We start from the raw sequence: 23,200 nt of genomic DNA, 5'->3' as shown, positions 1-23,200 counted from the left end.
AAAATATTTTGAGAAGAAAATATAGAATTAATCAAAAGAAAGAGCAAGGGAAACTGGTGCCAGATAAATGCAGACGGAATTATGACTGCTAGACAGCTGTGTTTCCAGCTTCTAAATTTTATCTAGACTGTGGTGATAAAGACAGACTATCATTACGCATGCCAGACTTTATTCATGTCTTCCTTTTAAAGTGTAAGTTTATACTGGATGGATCCTGAAGGTGCCTGAATCTTAGAAATAGTAGTTCAATGGAAATAAAGGGCTCAGGAAACAAAAGACAAACGATCTTTCCAAAACATTTTTTTGTAATTTGATCCTCCCATGTAAACAAGAGACAATACAACCTTCTGGGACTCTTGTTAGGCAACAGTCTCCGAACTGCAATGAAAGAAAGATTTCAAAACTATTTCACAATTGTGTTTGGATGAAACATGTGTTTACTGTATGTAAATGAACAAGACATTCTGTTCTTTTAGGGTTCATCAGATCCTCACTGTGTTAGCTGCTTTGGCATATGCAGGGGAAGTGGTCTTCTTCAGAAGATGCTGGACAGACAAATAGTTGTTTTTCACTGGAGGTTTCTAGACGCTACAAAAAAAATATACTTAAGTGCAAATTTTTGGCTCAGAAGCTATTTAACTTGATGCTCACATTTTGCTAGCTAGAAATAATGACAAAATAAGTTATTCAGTGAAAGAGATGTGGAGTCAGAATTTCCTGTGACAATAAATCGTTGTTGCATTGTTCACATTGTCAAGCAGTACATACTCAAAATGTGACTAGTCCAAACAGCTTGAAGCTGTTGATTTCTCTGTATGAGAATTTCCTTTAATAGCTTGGGTGCCTGCGTATAGCCAGTCCATGGCTTGGTGTTTGTACCAGCAAGCCTCTTTCCAATTAGCTAAGGGAAAACCCAGGATCCATTGCAGACTGGTAAATTGCTCCTTTGCCCAGCTGTTTGTGTAAGGAAGCTTTGTCATTATACACTTTATTTCTTTGCTTTTCTGTGCAGTTAGGATATTGCTCAGTTATGGAGGTTTCACCATTGTGGTGGTAGTTTGCAACTTGGACATTTTATCTGGGTGCAATCAGAGAAAAAACCTCTAAATGGGACTGCAGGTTTGCATGGGCCAAAAATTTCTGCTGTTTTGTGAATCTTGCTGCAAAGGATAACTACTGTGCATCAGAGTCTGAAGGACTGGCACAGGGGTGAAATAAAGAGCATTTTATTGTTCTTTGGCCTGTTCTACATTGCTGTGCCACCACCTCTTCTGTTGATAGAACTCCAGCTCAGGCATATGTGGCCACCTCAGCAGCAGCAGAGGATGTGCCTCATGGAAACTGCTGATGGATCTGTTTATCCAGGCTGGCAATGGCCTTGTATAGTGTTGAGGAACAAATGTGGAGCTGGACAGTGATTTATTGTTCCCAGGTCAGCAAGCAACAACAGTTGTTATGTGCTTAGACTGCTGACACTATACTATAACCTGCAGAATTCCTCAGTCTGAGTTGGCTTTTGTTCTCACCACCATTCCATGCAGGCGCTCTGGCCAGGCTGGCTGTGCTTGACTGAAGTCCACGAGGAGTAGGGAGGGACCATGGAACAAGTCATCCCCTGCCTCTGGGCAGAGGGTCTTGTTCATAATCCCACTACTGGCTAGATAACTAGTTTTAATGCTCTCTTTCATCTTTATAACATGAATCTTATGACTTAAACATGTTCAAGATGATACCAAGCGTGTTTGTCATGAAATTTTGCTCCATGTCATGAAAAGAATTTTTTTTTTTTTTTGGTTCTGTATGTGAATATTGAACTGATTGTTTAGTTTCTTGCCCTGTTGCAGTCCCACACTACTGATGTTTCTAGTAAGGGAAAAAATGCCGCCTTTGTTTTTCCTCTCGGAGCTTTATTTCTGGGATGTTGTTCTGCTCAGCAATCACAGTTTAAACTACATGGGCATCTTTTCCCTGTTTGATCTTTCTAAATATAAATCCATCAAAATACTGCACAATCACTCCCATCAGTGTTTTTTGTAGTAACCCTCAATTTAAATATTGCACTAAGGAAAAGTGTTACAAATGTACTGACTCCCTAGCACAGTCCACTGTTAAGGGTATTAAGGTGCGGCATCATTTTCTCCCCAGGCACGAAGCAACTGGTTTTGTGAGATACTGAGTATCGATTCTTGCTGCAATTGGTGGGAGCTGACTCCTCAGAACCACAAAGATTTAGGAGCGAATACTACAGGGCAGGTTTGCTGAGTGCAAATGCAATCCAGAAGGGCCAAAGCAAGGTTGTTGCAAGTTCTGAAAAGTCTGAAAAATCTCCAATTGACAGTCAGACAAGCTTCTCAGAGATAATAGGTGCATCTGCAAGAATATTTTAATTTGGTCAAGAATATGCTCTTGAAGCAGGTCTTGTGATCACCCTGACCTACTGTACTCTGGTTGTCTCTGCATGGTGGTCTTGGCGTGCATTGCCTGGGTTCCTGCTGAATCCAGATAAAGCAGAAAGTGGCTCCAGGAGGGCACCTGATGTATTCGAACAGCTAATTGGCATTCTGTCCACAGGACCAGGCTGCAGTTAACTTTAAGTAAAACCCTAAGACATGTAGAGCATGGTGTTAGGTCCTCAGCACTAATTGCTTTGGTCTGCATACACACAGGTGTTACTTCCCATTGGTGCTACTACAGTTATTGCTAGCTTTAGCTTGGGTTTCAGAGATGCGGAGTGTTCCTATTTGCCACTGAAATCAACTATAGGTGCTTGTAATTTTTGTGAATTTCTGAAATCATATGTCCTGTGAATGATATCCAGCTTTTAAACCTGCATAGAAATTTAATTCTTTTTTAGTTAATAGTTTACTTCTTTTTTAGTTAATTATTAAAAAAAATTAAAATAATTTCAGCAGCTTTCTTTTGCAATGCATCTGAAATCATTAGGGTTTTTTTGATAGGTTGCAGTGCTTTAAAGCCTGCAGGTTATTCTGGACTATTTTTTCAAACTTATTTTGCTACTTATTTATTTGCCTGTCTAGAAAGCCAGCACAAGAGTGAAGTTCTTTTCAAATAGTAAACATAACTAAAGACATAATAAGTGCATCATTAGAAATGTCTAAGAAACTATCTTCCAGTAGGTCACGATGTCATCTATTTTGCGTTCATATGGTAATACAGGGCAGATGCTACCCAAGAGAGTACAATTATTTTTAAATAACATGTGAATACTTATTTAGCCATGCACTGGGCAGACGCTATAAGGCAAACTGATGCAGGCTTGAAAAATCTGTTTTGACATTACGATGCAGGGATTAATACCAACAGCTACATGAAGATACTTACCATATCTTACGGCATTTGAGTAGCTCTGCTGTCAAACAGATAACGTGCATCTTTTAGAACAACTTAGTCCTGGTTTTGGTATGGTTTTTATTGCTCTGTACTTTGTACCGGTTCCCTTCCATTTCTCTATTCCTATCAGTTTGACCCTTTTTCTGTGTATTATATTATTCACACAAAAACATGGAATTTGCAGCATCTGTCTGTTCCTGAATGTTTCCTGCTCTCCTGCCATCTGTTCTGTTCCTTCACCTATTCTAGATGTTTTGCAATCTTTTACCCATGAGCTACCTAAGCCAGTACTGGGGATTTTCCTCTCACACCTTGCTGTTGGACCTGCCTTGTGGAACTGGAGGATGGGTTCCACAGCTTCCAAGAAGCCCGAAATATCACTGCTGGAATGCTGGCACATCACCTCCTTCATGGTCTGGACTACTGGAGTAAACAATCTGATATTGCTTTTAACTAAATGTTCAGCATAAATTATAGCATAGTTGGTTATTAGACTGGTTAACAGAGGTTAAACCACAGAAGTTCTAAAATTAAATTTACATGGAATATACTTTTCAAATTTTCTAGCTGGGCTGAATTTCTCGGGAGAAGGAAAGACTGGTGCAAGGCTGTTATTAAAGAGGCTAATGAGTGTACATCAGTACAGCTTCTCATTTCAAACAGCTTATTTGCCCTTGCTGGCCCCTCAGTACAAGTGTCAGAAAAGGAGTTGCCAGATATTGGACAGAGTCCATTGTAAGTAATATAAGCTTATATTATGATAAAAGTTTTATTTCAATTGTACTCCGTTTCATCTTTTCACAAAGCATAAGACTCAAAATACAGTGTCTGTACAGATGTATAGAAGAGGACTGTAACTGTAGAACAGGCTTATCGCATCTGTTGATCTGGGCAATGCTAACCTGAGCAGCCAGTTTAGGTGTCATATATAATCCAGTTTTACAGGCTTGAGTAGGACATACAGGCCCTAAGGCTTAGAAATCTGGAGCAATACAGTAGTTTGTGGCTGTAATACAGGCTGTATCTCTTAGAGCTGAGTCCAGAGCCAGCATAATGTACCTGCTATTGGCTCTAGGGCAGAGGTGGGCTGCTGTTATCCCAGTCAGAACAGAGCATGGCTTGTGACGCATGACTGTGATACACCTACATACGTACATCTACAGCCTCCATGTAATTTCATGAACTTGTTAGACACTATAAAGGGTGGGGAGGCTGTTGGCAGTGGGGATGGGGAAGAGACATGGAATTAGGTCTTAAAAAGAATGATTCATACTATCCACATTAGAGGATGCGAAAGGGGAACTTGCTGCAGGGTAGGCAGTGACCACATCTGCCAAATGTGCACAATAAAATTGTGCTGAGACTGCTTTTTCAGAAATGCCCCAGCAAGTCACTGGCTCCTTGTCCTGTATTAGTCACAATTCTGAGATAGTGAACCTGAACATAGTAACTGAGATGCAAGTTTGGATGAACAAATATATCAGAATGGCAATCTGAATATATCTGTGATGGCAATCACAGCAAGAAACAAGTAAAGATGTATAAAATATATGAAATTAAGACTAGCTGACTTCTCAGACTTCTTTCATTAAAAATTAGTTCAGTATCTCTCCAGTATACATCAACCTGGCCCAAAACCTAACTAAATCCATTTTTCAGTGTGCAGCCATCAAGACTATGCTCAGGTATCAAAAGCCTGAAGATGTTTTAACCAAGAAACGTACTTCATCAGTGCTATTTGACAATTTGACGAAACCACAATGTGACATTTTGGCTTTAAGTTTTAATTTTTTATTTTTATAATCATTCTTACTCAGCTGTTACCTTAAAGTCTTGACTCTTTTTTAGCATTTTAGAATTTGTTCAAAGTTCACTGCCTCTAAAGCTATAAGTAATCAAGATAGCCAAGTAGAGAACTTGTGTAAAAGCAAATAGTTGTGAAATATTGGTGACTGTAGCCTATGATAGACAAAAGTACTATGCACTTTAGTCAATCAGTCACTTTAATTGATAGTTGCTAGGCCATATTTCAAAAATTCACTGAAATGAATAACATACAGCCACTCTGACCTTGCAAAATAAATAGCAATGCCCTGAAGACAAACTAAAAATGTATAAGGATGTAGAACTGTTTTCTCTGTTTTAAACAACATTTCATTCAATGGAAAAAAAGCCAAGGAATACATTTTTCCAGATGATTTAAGATGTAGTATGCTGATACTTGTCTTCCAATAGCAACAATTAAAATAGCTTGCTTGTGTAACTAGACTGCAGACATTATTTTAACTATTAGCCTGTGCATCTTTAAACAACATTACTTGCTAAAAAAACTGTAGTTCCCTTAGAACATAAAAGCGTTTGATTTTTCAGGATTTGTGGGGGGATTTTTTTCCCCTTTTGTTCCAAAACCTACTACCAGGGTGGTAATTAGTGATAACTCCACACAAGAAAGTTCAACTCAGAACTCAATATACAAGTCTTCATACTTGAAAGTGCTTTTATACTGAAGTCTTCTCAGAGTGTTTTAAGGAAACAGGCTCTTAAGTCAAGGCTTCCCAAAAAGTCAGAAATGTGCTCAGGTCTAATTTTTCAGTTTGTATCTTTTTAACAACAGTACTGTTTTAAAACAATTCCTTACAAATAATTTTAAAAATCTTGTTTAAAAACAAGTGGAGGCTCTTCTCAGTTAAGGAGTGCTTTGCAGGCTCCAGATCGATATTTGATTCGCTCAGTTTAAATCTACTGGTCATTTGCCAAAATAAATAAATAAATATATATCTGAATAAATATGAATTTCTTCTGTAATGCAGAGCAAAACAATTGTAGTGCAGGAGGCTGCATTCATGCTCAAAGAATGAATGATTCTGCCACTTGGATGCATAAACAGATGAGCATCATTTCAGCCTGTGCTCCATTAAGAAGAGTGGAAAGGGACGTTCACCAAATCTGAAAATGCAGAAGTAAGAAAAATGATATATTATTTTCAGCATTTCCATTTTTCAATAGAAAGCTATAAAGGGACCTTTTTAGAATGATGACAGAAACCTTCAGGGAATGGGGCTGAACTTCCAAGCAGAAGATCAGAGAAGCTGCCTGTAACACTCATGAAAGCAGCTGTATTCTTGTCCTACTGTGGCAAAGGTGGGCATGTAAAAAAGTTGAACCAGACTGTATCTTAATGACAGATGGCCATTATTAAAAAGTCATTGTTCTCTAGCACTTATCACTCAGTAGTATGAGTTTTTTACCCTACATCTTTATCCAACTTTGTTGTGCAGCTAATGCTGGTTGATATTCAGTTTCTTCAGTTGTTCTTGGCTGCTCATAATGCCTAGGGTACCATAGAGAGGCAGAACTGTCCTGGGGCTACTCTACATTACATCAGTATGAACTGCTTAGCCCCAGAAGTTCAGAAAGACAAACATAATGTTAAGGAGACTTTTCTTCCCCTCCTGTTGTAGGCATGGTGGTCCTACAGATCTGAGCCAATATTTCTAGAAATATCAGTTTTGTACTAGTGTTTGTATTTCCTTTGATAGCAGCTCAGACCTACAATTCCAACAGAAATCAGCTCCACCTTTAGCTACCACCTCTTGAATGAATTAGCCCTCTTGGGCTTCGCTGATTTGCTTGGTAGCTTTATGTAAAGAATGCATTTTAGAGTGGATTAAATAAATCTGAAATTTTTTTTACTAGTTTCTAAATCAGGAACATGCAGCAGTTAATACAGCTCCCATTAAAAATGCTACCCTGTCTCTTCATTTTGTCAAAAAGAATTATTAAGGAGAGCAGAGGTCAGGCACATTGCAAATGTGCTTCTGCTAAAGCAGCGTATTCCTGGAGGAATAAACACAGACAGTACTGAATGACTTTGTCATCATTAGAAATCGTCAGAGTCCCATAATGTTCGGGAGAGCAGACAGGTTGGCAACTGCACAGAACCAGAAAAAAATGCTCACACTGAAAAATACAATGAACTTCTTAGTCTAGTGCACATATCTTTCTACAGCTGATAGTAATGAATAAGATGGGCTGCTGGGAAGGAGTACAATTTTTTAGCTGCTTCAGTGGCTAATGTGGGAGAAGGTTTGCTGACAAAAAGACTCTCCTTGGTATTGCACCTTAGTAAGATAATTTGTCAGTGAATGGCCAAGGATCTTTTCTTTTGAGAAACCTGATAATATAAGTAATTTTCCAGAAAAAATATAAAAAGTCTTGTAAGCATTAATAGCCCATTTAAGTGCTGCAAGAGAAAAGTTTTATATTCACTTTTTTTGAATGTGACAATGGGATGTGGTAATGACAGTCTTTTTTAAAGAAGCATGAAGAAAAATGATTCATTTGGCAAATGCATATTGAAGAAATGCTAGTATGATCTTGTTGCTTCTTCTTTCTCATCTATAAAGATGCTAGTTACAAGTATTAGCTTGAAAAGTTTGCTTTGGTCCTGTAAGATTCATAGCTAAAAGATCTTGTTTGGCTACTGCCTTACTCTTGAATGATGGTCACTAATATTCTGTCAAGATGGACAATCTTGAAGCAGTGATGCTTTCTGGGGAGATGACTGAACTGCTCTGTTGGATCATCTGGATTCTCTTCCCCTCTGAAAAACACATGTAACACCTTAGAAATATTGCTGCCACATACTGTAATTAATAGCATAACTGGAAAGCTTTAATGGGCAACTTCAGACTGCAGTTAAAACAAGGCAGTTTAAAAAAAATCCTTCCCAGATCCAGACTGAAACAATTCATTCTGAGAGATGTTATACTGATCTCCAGCAATAATCTAGACAAGAGAGTTATTTTTTGTGCCTCACAGCACAAACTCTTGCAGGTGTGCCTGCCTCCAGGTCATCCTTTGCTGGTCAGACAGAGTTCCTAAAACTCCTAATATAATTGGCTCCATTAAGGCTGCAGTAATCCTCTGTCACTGCCAGACTGAAGTCTTCACTGAGTCACATACCTCTTTGGAAAATACTCTGTAATCACCTTTTCTTTCAAGACAGAAACACCTTCCCTTGTCCTTTCCTGTTTAATTTCCATTAGCTGAATGGAAAGTGGGTTTGACTGTCCAGGGCATGTGAAGTGTAGCTCCTTGGTCCTTTCTGTCTCCCTGTGTGGATAACAACATTTCAGTGTCTCTGGCTCCAAAGCAACTGAATTTTAATTGACCAAAGTGCAATATCCACACAGGTGGGGCAGGTGAGAAAAATGCCTACTGAGTCTGTGTCTTCAGCCTCCCTAATGATTACCGGTACAAAGAGGTCTCCTTTCTCAGGGTTGCTGTGAGCCATCACAAATACTTATGGACTGTAAAGGTTTGACTGACCAATAATTTGTTAGATTATTTCAGTTGAAAGGTACCTACAATGATCATCTAGTCCAACTGCAAATGTTTCTGATGTAATTTCCCCTCAGATATTTTATTTTATTTTACTAGAATCAAAATTTTCCCCTATATTTTTAAAATATACTCATAGAGGGGAAAAAAGATGCAAAAACACCACCACCAAAAAAAAAATCATATATTCTTGACAGTTTGCTAGAAATAATATAATATGTGGGATATAACAGAGTACCAGGCTGCAGTATAACTCATTTTACATTTCTGTCCCTTTAGAACTTTTAAAAGATTTTGGAATTTGGGCACCAGCACCATTTCCATCTAACCATGAGGTGAAATATCAAACTTCTTTCTTTAACTGTCAACAGAAATATATTCTTCACTCCCATATTAAACTCCTGCAGAAAAGATGTTATTGTCAAAGTCATAATCACTCAGAGTATAGCTGGTAATTCATTGTGTCAAGAATTCTGGGATCTTTAAAATATATGTGGTGTGCGTATATATATATATATGTATGTGCATCATATACAGTAGGGATGATGTTACTGAATCTTATCTGTAAGTCACTGCTAGTAGCTATGCAGTTTCTGTTAGCCTCACACAATGGCATTATATTGAAAGAGGCTCAGAGGGGAGATACCTATTCACTGTTAGTATTTTCACAGTTCTTGGACAGCTTATGTATGACATGCAAGGACTACATGAGGCCAACTATTCAGATCACTGAGAATTTATCAGTTTTCACGATTCTCTAGGTAACTAGAACACCATCATGAAGATGAATACAGGTAGAGTCGAGCCCATACTTGCCAACTGCTAGGATCAGAATAGGAAATTGGAACCATGTGAGCATGTAACATGATAGAATATAACACAAGAGGAAAAAACTGAGAGACTAGAACTACTAACATAGAAAACTGAATTTTGATAGTCTCTTGAAACTTTATTTGTCCTAGAATCTGTCTGAACTCTCTCAAGGCTTGTTCCTATCACTGCACTGATTCAAAAGAACAAAGGATGCAACATTTAAAATGTTTGGCTCATACGGAATGGCTTGTTAGAGCATGAGGCAGCTTTCTGGTGTACATTTTTCATGTCCTGCTACAAAAAGATCAAAACATTGTGAAGGATGTGTATTCAGCTGAGAAATGTTAAAAATGCCACTTCTAGCTGAAGACAGACTTTTGATATTATATCTACTGCACATCTAAAACTGTCAGGCTACAATGAAATTTGTCACCTATATTTTACACTTGTATTAAGTGAGAACGTCAAACTTGACCTGTAGTAACACAAAGTTTGACAATTCTTGTACATGTAACTGTTATCAGAATGATTTTATAAACCAAGGCTGTCAAACACATCCTGTTGTAATCTTTTGGGAAACAGAATGCTACACTATTTTTTAAAGCCATTTTTACTATCTTAAAATGTTCTCTGAGGTCCTATTAAATAATTTTTGGTGAATTATTTTGTTAGGCAGAAAAGCTTGTCAGTGCTGAAACTGAGAATTGCTCTGTCAACTCAGAGGTGCACAAAACCCCTCTGATTTGTAATTGAATACATGTATCCTTTGAAATGAAGTAGCTAATCTAAAAGTAAGCAAAGTGAAATGTTTAAAAGTGCAAGAGACAAGTGATATCCTGCCTGGCTAGCTTTTAACTTCAAAAGCCATAACAGCATGGCTCAGGCTTGTGCATGAAATTCTGCAGTTCAGTTTTTCTTTTTGCACATTTTGTTTCACTGCACGGTCTGTGCCTTGGACCACCTGAGCCAATAGCATTTGCTTAACTCTGTCTTGATAGCCTGAGCTTAATCCTCTGTTTAAAATGGGGCATATGCCAGAGAGCAAAGCTTAGCTGAAGTTTTCACGTACATACTTTACACCAGGACACATCATAAATATTGAAAACAGTGATTTGGTGTTTTGTGCCACGTTCCTTATACTTTTAGGAAGGCACAGAAAGATGGCTAGATCAAATGCAAGCTAACTGAAATCCTGTCACACCCACTGCAAATGAGATTCACAAGGAAAAAGAACTACCCCAGGTATGCTTATATAAACTTCAGATGAAATTTAAGAAAATAAGCAATATAATGCAAGACGGTTTCCCTAGACTCTGTTCTCAGAAAAAGAATGTTAATTAACTCAAGTGGAACAGGAAATTAAATAAGAAGAGGTGGGAAAGGAACCCCACAGTGTGTAGGACATTACTAAGTGACAACTGCCATTAATGGAAATGAATCGGCAACATTGCATTAAACCTGCACATGTACTTCATGGAGAAAGGGGACAGCAGTGAGAGATGGGCCTGCAGCATGCTACACTTCCAGTTAACTCGCTCTCTCACTTGTTGACTTTAGTTTTACACAGTCTTTATCCTGAACGGGAGCTCTGTATTTTAAAAGCTCCATAATGTTGTGTAACTAACTTGAGAAATGGGTGTAACTTTAGCTCAAGCCTTTTGGATTCTCCATATTTCGTTGTGTAATTTTTTTTTTTTTCTTCTAAAATATATAATCTGTCAGCACTGCATAAGGACAGTCTAAACCAGCTTCCATTCACCTGCTGTTCTGTACTTTGAGACACTTTGTCAGAAAGCTCCTTCTGACAGTTAATTATTGGTCAACATTTCAGTTGGCTGTCTGCAGGTAACACTCCTGGAAAGGCAACTAAACAGTTATTGCTTGTACTGTAAGGAGAAATTATGTTAATTACAAAAGCTCTTTGATGTGCTACTCCTGGACATGCCAAACCACAGGGACAATTTCCAACCTGGCTCCCAAATCCAGCGGCGCTGCACTTGGCTACAGGGAAGAGCTGCTCTGCCAGAACCCTTGCTGCACATCTCCATCTCTCATTAAATCAGGAGTGATATTACTGTCCTCCTGGTGTGTTTTTAGAACATTATTCAGAAACAGAAATGCCTTAATCTCACTTCCTTTTCAGTGAGTTTGCCTGTGAACTTTGATACCGTGTCCAAGCTCACCTATTTTATATCAGTCAAACTCTGCTCCTTGAATGACATTTTGGCTTGACATCAGTGCACTGTCTAGAGCTACGCTCAGTTGATGTGAGCTCATTATCAATGCTTTCTGTATTCCCCAGTTTCCTGTTGGTACTGATGCTAACTTTTTGAGTTTACTATGATCCTTTTCATCTAGATCCTGCCTTTGACATGGCAATTTGTCATCTTCATGCTGAAACCTCTTGTTAAACAGATCTTCTGTCAATTCCATTATCTCTTAGTTTTTCACAAAATATCACACCTGATATGAGCCCAGCACCTACTGCGATGATACACACTGCAACCAGGACATTTCAGTCAGTGACTGACAGACTGTTCTGTCTGCAGTAGTTCAGAAGCAAATGTGTTCAGGTTCTTCTGTCTAAGCTGCTTTGATGCTGACACCTATGAATTTGTTTTCTCCTTGTTAATACATACTATACTCGCCTCGTATCTTTACCTCCTGTTTTAAAATGATCAGAAGTTGTATGTAGTTTGATAACATTAAATATGCCAGCTGGGCTGAAATGAATTTTGCTTTGGTTCAAGCAGTTCTCCCTATTAATCTTCATCCTGTGTTTTGGAGATGCCTGTTAGGCTTATTTAGTTTTGTTTAAATTGTGCTTAGTTTTTGCTGTGCTTGACTCTCCATTCACATCCACATGTGTAAATTTAGAGTAACTTTTGTAAGAGAGGGAGTAACAGCAGCTTTGAGGTTTAGTCTTTAATCACATTCACATTCAGCCGATTTGGCTCTTTGTATCAACTACTGCATTTCATTAATGGTTATTAATAACCAATTAATATAACACAATGATGTAAGCAGATGCACAGAACATTATAAATAGTAGTCAATAGAATAAAAAAATAAATCATAGTTCTTCTTTTAGCAAGAATATTTCTTTATTTCACAATCAAACTCCCACACAATTTTGCTCAGATTTCTTCTAACAAATCTCTATATTAGTATTAGAATACGGGCAAGATCAACTCCCAGATCTAAAACCCCCCACACTGTTATAATTCAACAGTGCTAAGGGTACTTAAAACAACTCTGCAACTATCATATTTGGACTACTGCATGTTAAGTGTGAGTTTCTGATCTCAAGTAACATCTTCTCCCTGACTTATGAATGTTCTTTGTGACTTACTGGTATGTGCAGGTGACCTCATGTCTATGTGAGTGTCCGTCCACCTTTAGCATTTGGATCTTCTGCTTGTTTGCTGCTTGATAAAAGGGTGCTCTGTTAAAATGACTTGCTGAAATTAGTGGAATGTTTGTACTCTGCATCTGTATACAAGGTTGAGTAATTGGGAGTCATTACTGAACTGTTAAATGAGGAAAGGCCAATGTGGGAATCTATATCCTGAGGGCATACAGTGCTCTGAGAGTCTATTGAAAGCAAACAAGTTCAAATAAAAACAATGCAACTCACAGGAACTGCACGGAGTAGATACAAATACAGTTTATTCAGCAGATGGTATTCAGTGACAGTGGCAGACTCAACAATCCATGATTTTTAGTTTATCTATTTTTGAACACAGGCCCAAAAGTTGGTTCTACCAACTCCAAACCATGAATGACTGTTCCTAGTGGGAGACAGGATGTGTTGGTGTGCACCAATAAAGAAAACTTGGAAATACTGCTCTGGAACAGACATTGTGTCTGATGGGCAATGGTTGCTTTCCAGCAAATAGCATTTTACTCCCAGGAGATGAAGGCAATACTTTGACCATGTACATATGCTCTGTCAGATCTGCTCTGGAGAAGTCCTCTTCTCAGCAGGTGCTACATGTTCCCTTAGTAGCAGATGTGGGGCACATCACTTGCGTTCTCCCATATGCTTTGCCACAAACACAATTATCTGCAGGTTGTGCCTCAAGAAGTGGCGTCTTACTGCACTGGCTAATGAAGGCTGTAAGGTCACTTTACCTCTCTTTGCCTGAAACAGAATGAACCCCTCTGGAGATGCTGAAAATTTCATTTTGGCATCCTCAGAGTGAAATATGGAGAAGATCTGGTGGGGGGAGGGGTGTGTGTGTGTGCAGGATGTACTGCAATACTTATTACCTTGTCCTTGCAAGAAAAGCTAAAGCATAATCGTTCAGGGCACTATTAATGGCTGAGGTGAACTGAATTTATGGCTCTTAGTCACTTGCTTATTTTGGAAGGGTATCTGAACCCATATATGTTGTAATAGAGTCCAGGACACCACTTGTGGCATTTAAATCCCTTAATGAATCACAAGTTGAGGATATGATTCAATATCTTAAATTGCATTATCAGATTCGTGACTCATGGTCAATGACACCAAGTCTGGCAGTGTTCTGAAGGATGCCTTCAGGAACAGCAATTTTTGATCATTTTTCTTATGGTCATGAGGTCAAGGTGGTATGCACGCAGGTCACAGTGCTGTGTATTGCAATACAATCAGTGTGTTGCAAAGGAAGTGCTGTGTTTCAAAAGTGCTTGCAAAGAGCTGTTGTCCCTAACTTTCACCAGCTGATCCAGACTGTAGCAGGAATTTAAAAATGAGATACATATATGCTATATTGTATATATATATGTAATTGCAGATGACAGCAAAAATGCTTTTTATCCCTGTCTCCTCTACTTCTCAGTATACATAGTGGCAGAGAAGCAACACTGGTTAGAGCATTCCTATCCTTTGCAGCAGCACCTTGGCCTATATCCCTCCTTGCTAGACTGGCTTATATCCATACATGCTTCAGTGCTGTGTGACTGGCAAGATTTACAAGACTAGCCAAATGATACTGCTTCAGATCTTTGCTGCAATGACTGCATGAGCAGCAAGACACTGGGCATTCAGGCTTCTTAAAGCGAAGACTTTAACAGGAAGAAGAAATAAGCCCAAGAAAAATGGCATTTTTAGGCAAAGAGATTAAGGAATAATCAGTTCTAACTGTAGGTACTCAGAATACATCTTAGAGAAACCTCAGGCTAAGAGGAAGAAAGTAAGTGAACTTCTGTAATATAGCCAAATTAAGATTTGTAATATAGCCAAATTAAAGAAGTCTTTGAGTTACCTTCAGAGTTCTCTTGCCAATTTGGAATTATGCTATACCCAGTGGTATCAAAGGCTGTGCTGAGATCCAACCAACCAACAGCAAATACTCATTCCTTAGTTCTGGTTGCGTATTTAGTTACCATTACAACACTAGCCACAGGAATGATTCACAGGTCTCCCTAAGGACTACTCCACGCGGAAACTATAAACAATGCTGTAAAGTCAGAGTATGATGAGAAAGAAATCATAAGCAGTCCCTCTCTCATGAAGTTTGTCTACATACGCTGACATAAAGTCATACAAGTGGCTTTGCTGCATGAAAACATCTGAGACTTTAAGGTTACAATTTGGGTAACATCATTAAGCAGAAGACAATGTGCTTCTAAACCTCCTTCTATGATTCACGCGGTGAATAGTGCCACCCACATCTAATCTGTGTTTGGCTGAACTACCAAAACATGAAAACCTGTGAAGAAACTAGCCTACTGAATTTAAAGTGGGTGCCTTGCTTTGAGAGAGCACGTTCTTAAGACAAACACTCCAAGCTGGGGGAAGCCTAGCATGACTCAAAGGCTGGAGTGGTTAGTTATGGTGGAATTTAAATAATTTCCTCATTGCCGACTCCTGCTAAATACTAAAGGGCACAAGGCTAGTATCTTTACTAGCAGAGAACACACAAGTTGGGAAAATCTTCACTTCATAAACTGCTTTTCGATAGAAAGTCTGTTCTTTCAAGATGCAACAGACCCTGGGTCCTGAGCCCGAAAAGCACTAACACATCTCATGGATGGCAGATCCAGTGTGCTTTCTGATTACTTGTTAGGTTTTCTCACAAGTATCCTTGTGCTTTGCTTTCATATGCCTGATGTGGCTCAATGAAGCCACAAAGCCCTAACATCTTCCTTTCAATCCTTCCCTAAAGCTCTGCTTTCCCTACCAGAGGTTTGATGGTAGTTAAGCTTGCCAGTGCACCAAGGGCTGTTGCTATCAATGCTGATCAAATATTGGCTTATGATTTCCATGTGATCCCCCAGCTGCATGGACCCATGTGCTATGTCTGAGATTGTAAATGCAGCATGGCAGGAACTCCCACTTTCTATTCACAGCCAAGAAAATAAAGTCATTGTCCAGGAAATGGCTGCCCGGCATAACAGTAATAAAACTACTAATGCTCACATGGTATCATTAAGAACATACTGAGCAGCCCTGGAATATCTGAAGACAACCAATCAATAGCCTGCAGGATAAATCTTTTTTGTAGACAAACATGAGCAAATTTTATCCATGCCTCAAGCTGTCAGGAAGCAGACCAGGTTGGATAAAACAGGTTATTAAGATACACCACTAGGTTCTTAAGTTTTTAATGTCAAGAACTTTTCTCATTTACTTCTGCTGCCTTGTAAAGCCCTTACTGATGCTCAGGTAACAGTTTCTGTTTCTTGGGCATGCTACAGTCTTAGTGTAAAAAAGTTCAGTCTCATATCTCACAAAATGGCTTCCTTAGTCCAAACTGGATAAAACCAGTTAAAACCCAAACAAGCAGTGCTGTGTGCTCAGTGCTTTCTTTCCTGTAGAATGGTGTTAATATTTCAGAGACAGAACAGATGGAGTTGGTGGCAGGTTGACTAGGATACACACAGTGAAACCTGTGCATCTGTCAGGAAAGGCATTTATTGGTTTTTGTATAGACAATCATTTTAGATTTATAAAGATCTAAGCCTTCAATTTGGGCTCTTGTCTAGGAATACTTCAGTCACAGTAACCAATTACTATGGTTTATTGTGGGCCTGAGGTTTTTTTAATTAAAAAAACCTTTTTGCTATTTACACCAGCAGTAATGGTGAAAATCTGGAAGTGACAAACTTTTGTTGGAAATCATGTATTCACTGGGACTCTCTTACATCCCAGCTCTTTTTCAGCATTCATTCTCCCATTCCTAAAATGAGCTGCCAGTCAACCACATTTCTTTACTTGTATCCTCCTATCAGCACACCTATTTATCTTGTCTTCAGCATGAAAGCAATTAAAAACTGTATTTAAAGACTGTATGATAAAATTAATACAACCACAACACTGGTACTTTGTTTTAGTTTTTGTCCCGTTTATTCCAAGAAAAAAAATGCTCAGACTTGTTTTCCTTTGAGGAGACATAAAATAAAAAGAGTAAATCCCACAATGTCACTAGACTGCTAAAGGGGACTAAGGATATTCTCTCATCTCCACTTGAAGATCAAGTCTCTGACAGGGAGGGCTGACATAGGACTAGCAGTGGTGTTTCTCTGCTGGATTCTGCCATGACTTTTAGTTGCCACCATTGATATGCAAAACCACCTTTTCAACATAATTTCATTCTGAAGAGTTTAAAGCTGTCCTGTAACATTTTATTTACCATTACACCAGTCTCACACATGGACCTTTCCTCTCATTAAGATATATGATATGGAAAAGAAATGCAAAAGAGAGAAGCACAAGAACAGCAAGAGTTTTATTCCCACAGACTTTGCAGTTTTTCTAACTATTGTCCCAACCTGCCCCCAGGGAGCTCCAGGGAACATGATGCATCTATTGCTGTTGCTCTTTTGACCTCCAACACTGATCTGTTGCCCAATAAAATATCTCTCAAAGGACTGCATGGTGTCACAGCTGGTTTAGAAGCTGAGAAAACCAGCTCTTTGCATAAACAGGCTCCATCTTCCCTTTGTTCTTTTAAGAAATGTAGCCAGTGATATATTTTTTAAGGTAGTGTCTGCTAGCCAGTGCCCTCCACTCTGTGCAAAGCACAATAGATAGAGTCATTAACACAAGTGAAGGATGTCATGTAATGTAATATACTCTGCCCAGTCACGTATTAGATATACTTTTGTACTTGACTGAGTAGATTAGGTAAAGCACAATAATTTATAAAGAACGACTGCAGTACAAAGAAACTTATTTTCTTCTGTAGCTTTTCTGTTCATGGGTCTGCTCCCTCCTACTGCAGTGGAAAAGATATGTTAAAATTAATATTCTAAGTTGGGATTTTCAAAGCAGAGTACGGCAGTAAAGTATCCAAAAGCCACTGACATTCAATGGGAGCTAAGTCCTTAACCCCTTTGAAAATTCTTAGCCAAAACCCATTAATGCATACTTCAAAGAGACAATATTCACAATTCTAGGACTCATTTTCCTAACAGACTTTCATTCTCATTTCTAACAGGCCCTTCTTCCCTAGATCCTAACCCCCTGTTGGGGCACAAAACCAAATTGCTTCCATATCCTTTGTAATTCAGACCTCGGCTTTAGCCCTGACTCTTTTGAGGCATTTGTTTTTATATTTAATTACATGCAAAGATCTGTGTCAAAAAGAGACAAAGTAGAGCTCTTTAAAATTTCTTTTCCATCTTTATCTTGTCTCACCAGTCATTATGCCTCTTATAAATGAGCACAGGCACAAGTTCATCTAGATATTTTGACTCCTTACTTTGAAAAGTTAATTAATTCACATGTTGTGTCTCTTTCGTATGGTCACTTCTCATATTCTGACAAAAATTAATTCACACCCACCAGTCGTAACATCCCTCTTTGTCAGCCATTCCTTCTAAAACACAGTGCTACAGTATTTGTAGCCTGTAGCTTGTGGCTTGTCACATTTTTTACTTCAGTCATTCATAGTATGAGAAGACTTCATTGATTAAATAAATCAGGTACAAAAGATGTGATCTGACCTGAATTTTTGCAATTAGCTATTCAAATAACCCACCAGAAGGCAGGTTTTAATTGTATTAACAGTCAAATGATGCTGTAGTAGCAAAACCTTGCTAAGAATCTGCTACACTATATTGACACCTTGTGGTTGGTTCATCATAATGCACAGTATTCATTCAGGCTCGTGTAAATAAGAGGGATTACAATATAAAACCTACAGGGAAAATATTTTCATTTTAAGTACTCACAGTGGATGGGAGTCTGATAAAGGGTGTCTAGATCAAACTCAATTTTAAATTTTAGTCCAATCCCAGTGCAAATTATATATGTCCTTTGGTGCAGAACATAGGGCCAAGACCTATACATTTCCCACTTTCAGTACAACTCAGATCTTTGGGGGATCCAGGCTTGAAGTGTGTGCCCTGGGTTTACCTCAGATTGCAACATCTCTGGCTGACATGTCATACTTCAGCCTCCACACTAAAGGTACCGGGATAAAGAAGGAACAGATTTTGTTACAATGGCACCTGCTGCCAAAATAGAACAAGATTCAAATTGTATTTGCCGAAGGAAATGCAAACTTTGAAGTATGCCTGTGAAATAACACACTGGAAAGGTCAAACGGAATGAAGATGCTACATGCAAACAGTCTTTTTTACTGCCTACCCAAAGAAGAGGAAATGGCACGATGCAGGAAGCCTATTTAAAACAGGCAGATGGTCTGTGACATAAACCTGAGACAGCTCATCTGCTCAATATGTAATCATTGTGTTTGAAACCATTTTCATACAATCATCCTGAGTAACACATAACTACCATGAATTTACAAAGGAAAGGAACTGCTGAAACGTTAACAGAGGGAAGAATTTGAAAAGGATTCAGATAAATCAGGTACAAACAGTGCTCTGGCCAGCAATCAGTGAATCACTGAGCAATATATCATAATTTCCCAGGAGGACTACCTCCATCTTATGACCCTGGAAGACAAATAATCAAATAACACCACTAAACCTCCGAAATAAATTACCCTTCTCCAAAGACCGTTGAATTTGCTTTTGTTCATTCCTTTGCAAAGCTGGAGACTCCCTCAATCAGTCAATGGCGTCTCATGAAACTCTGAAGTTAATGATTTCAGTGAAGAACAGTACTTGAAATATGACTTTGGCCTTCTGTGGACAAAAACTGTTCCACAGATTAAGGGCTAGTTATCCAGTTTTTTGGAAAGAGGGTACTGGGCATCAGGGACTCCCGCTGTTCTCCTGCTCATTTTCTGCTTGGGATAACAAGAAGCAGCTGCCTGAGGGCCGTGCTGCCACCCTGGCAATGGCACTCACACCAGGAGCTGGGGGATGCTCTGGTGCCCGCCCTGGTGTCCAGGGGACCTCAGACAGCTCTCGGATGCCTTTGGACCAGAATGGGGCTGACTGCACTGATGGCAGGGGCTGACTGGCTTGTTGATGTATCCAAAGGAGCTGGGCAGGAGGAGAGCAGATATAGAGATTATTATGCACAGTGGTGCCTCTCAAGTTCAGAAGAAGAGACTGTAGCAATGCCTCCACACTCCTCCACAAGTATAACACTATCCTGCAAGTCCAGCTCCAACGTCAAGCAAATTCAAGGATGTGAAATGAAGAAGTTTGGGAAGGATGCCTGCACTGTCTGGGTGTGAACCCTTTTCTATTTCCATCCAGAACTCCACAATAGTTGTTTTGAGGTTTAGACGGTTTCAGGGTTATTAATTTCCTGTGTCTGTTTAATTCTATTAATTGAGAAAAAGATGTGGTCCCTGATGAACTTTTGACCACATGTGAGTCTCTAGTGACACAACTCCACCAGGATGCGGGTAGGAATTCAGTGATGTGCAGCTCTGCTCATGGGAGAGCTTCCAGCAAGGTCAAGACCGGTAAATCCTGCCCCTCACAATAGATGTCAGCCAAGTAACCTCAGTCATTAACATTTAAACAAACTGCAAAATTTTGTAGGTTCAAAGTTTGGTAGAGTTAAATCATGATTCTTTGAAAAGAATGATTATAATCTATTAATTGTCATGGAACAAGATACAGTTAAAGAAATTCCTCCAAAAATAACTCAGTGTTACACGCTTTTTATTCTAAACTGTCGTGTTTGGTTTTTTTTTTAAAGATTCTTTACATGAATAATAATTTAGTGACCACAAAACAGTAGCTCATTGCATTAATAAGTATCATCAATATTGCCATGCAAGGAATTATTGGAGAAGAAACCAGTCTTTGAGGAGAGGTATAAAGGCAGAATGTCCTAAGCCTAAGTTGAGACCTTGTGTCACTACTGCTGGAAGTAAATTGATTGTGAATTTCTCTCACCTCTCCATACAATACTTATTGTCAGTATTCAGAAAAGGAAAAGACATCTCTCTGAAATTACAGAACTTTTCTTTTCTGAGTTAATGGAAAAGTGGTGTTTGGAGGAAGGTAGAAAAGTCATGGAAAACATTCTTGGGAAGTTCAGCTTCCTGAATCATGCAAAATGAGTTGCAGCTGCTCTCCAAAGCTTATGTGAGGACACAGAACATCTTGTCAGCTGGATGCCTTTCTACTCTTGTATAGGAGAGATATGTACAACCAGCTTTAGTACAGGTCAACCCAGAACTGTGGCCATTTCACATATTCCTTGCATTCAAAGAAGATTTCTGTCTTAATAAGCTCTTCAGTAACCTGAATTCATCTGGCAACTTGTACAGACCTCTTCACCATGGCACAATATTCCCAACAGCAAGTTTACACAAAAGCATTGTGTTTTGGAGACTGAGGGAAATTCACTAACATACATATGAGATTGTTCTATGCTTGTGTCCTCAGTGACGATGAAATTTCACAAGCATTTTAATTTTTAAATTTACTAAACCAGAGGTGACCAAGAAACATACTCCAGGCCACACAGAAAGTCTATGGTACAGCAGGGAATTGAAAGAGATATCAAGGGAATGCTCTAAACACAACCTGATTCCTTTTTCTTTCTTGTTTTTCCTTTCCTCATTCAGAATAATAAGAACCTTTGAAATGTCTTCACTCTCTTTTAAATCGCAGCCTCCCTACACTTTGTGATCCTGCCCAATCTCCTTCCTGCCTACCTCTGCTGGGTTTGTGTGGTGGGGGATTTTGGTAGTGGTGGAGGGGGCTACAGCAGTAACCCCTGTGAGAAGTTTCTCGAAGATCCCCCAGCTCCAAGTCTCACCCGCCTCTGTGCAAGGCCAGGCCAATTAGTGAGGGTGGCCACGCCTCTGTGATAATGTATTTAAGAAGGGGAACCCGAGAGCTGGGAGGACTTGGAGGACGTGTTATGAGAAGGACAACTATGTAAACACCGAGATCTGTGGAAGGAAGGGGGGAGGGTGTGCTGGAGCATGGAGCCCCCTTGTATTCCGTGGTGAGAAGGAAGGGCTGCCCACCCCATCACCCATAGAGGTCACTGGAGGAGAAAAGATTCACCTGCAGTCTGTGGAGGACCCCACACCGGAGCAAGTGGCTGTGCTAGGCGGGGACTCTGTGGGAAGAAGAAGCTCCCACTGTTGTAGTCTGGTGTTGGGAGGACTGCAACATGTGGAGGTGACCCATGCTGGAGCATCTTGAGAAGAATGCATCCATGGGGAAGACTCAAAATGAAGAAGGTTTGTGGAGGACTGTCTCCCATGAGAGGGATGCCATGTGGAGCAGGGGATGAATGAAGAAGAGTGCTTCCCCCTCACCCTTGGTGGACTGACTGTACCCCCATCCCCTGCCCCTGTGCCACTGAGGGAGGAGGTAGAGATATTGGTAACAAAAGCTGCAGAAGCTGGGCCCAGGTGTTTTAATATATGGTAATGCTTCTCATTGTCCCCTTGTGTCTGTTAAATTTTGGTTTTGTTAGTGTTAGAATTAAAGTAATGTTCTTGTTTTTCTTCCCATAAGGAGTCTGTCTTTTTTTTGCCTGTGATGATTTAAAGGGGCAAGAGACTCCTTCCTGTTCTCATCTCAATTCCCGAGCCTTATTGTTTAATTTTTCTCCTTCCCAGCTCTGGGTAGGACGGAGTTGGTGAATGACTGCATGGTGTTTAGTTGCCCTCTGGGCCTAAACCATGGCACTAACATATATTATCACATCCCCTCTGCTCTGCTCTTCAGATAACTACAGGAGTGAGCACAGCGGCTGTCTGGACGACAGCCATCAACTCCACTCTCTCTGCTCTGTGGTTTACACAGCTCTTGCAATGAATACATACTGACTCATGAAAATGATAACAGATGTGAAAAAATTACAGCTTCACCACCTGTTGCTAGTGTAATGGATTTAATTACTGGCAAACAGCTTGAATTATTTTGAGGTCTGTTACAAAAGGAAGATTTTTTTTTTTTCCCCCCTGTGGGAGATGCTTGTTGAGAAACCTGTGATTCCATAAAGGCAAATAGCTACAGGGGACCACTGTGTGCATTGAAACCCTCTGGTTCCTTACAGACTCCTTCCTGCCAGAAATTTCCCTTGCACCATTCTCTGATGTGTTAATTATTTCTTTGCCTAATTGACCTGATGAATTTATCTCAGTTATACACTTTCAAACTGCCCACAAACTGAACATAATTTCAGTAGCTGCTTTGCCCACCATGCTGATATTCGCCTCCATACTGACCACCAGTGCTTTTGTTACCATCATTCACACCAAAGAGAAAGGGCAGTAAAACTCAAGACATACTCACTCCAGGTACTCATTGCAACTGGGAAGATGTTTGTGAATACATCCTGTGTGGGAACTTTTTAATTCCAGCT

The sequence above is a fragment of the Athene noctua genome, chromosome 8 (genome assembly GCF_965140245.1).
Source record: "Athene noctua chromosome 8, bAthNoc1.hap1.1, whole genome shotgun sequence".
Taxonomy (NCBI): domain Eukaryota; kingdom Metazoa; phylum Chordata; class Aves; order Strigiformes; family Strigidae; genus Athene; species Athene noctua.
This window is presented reverse-complemented; position numbering follows the sequence as displayed.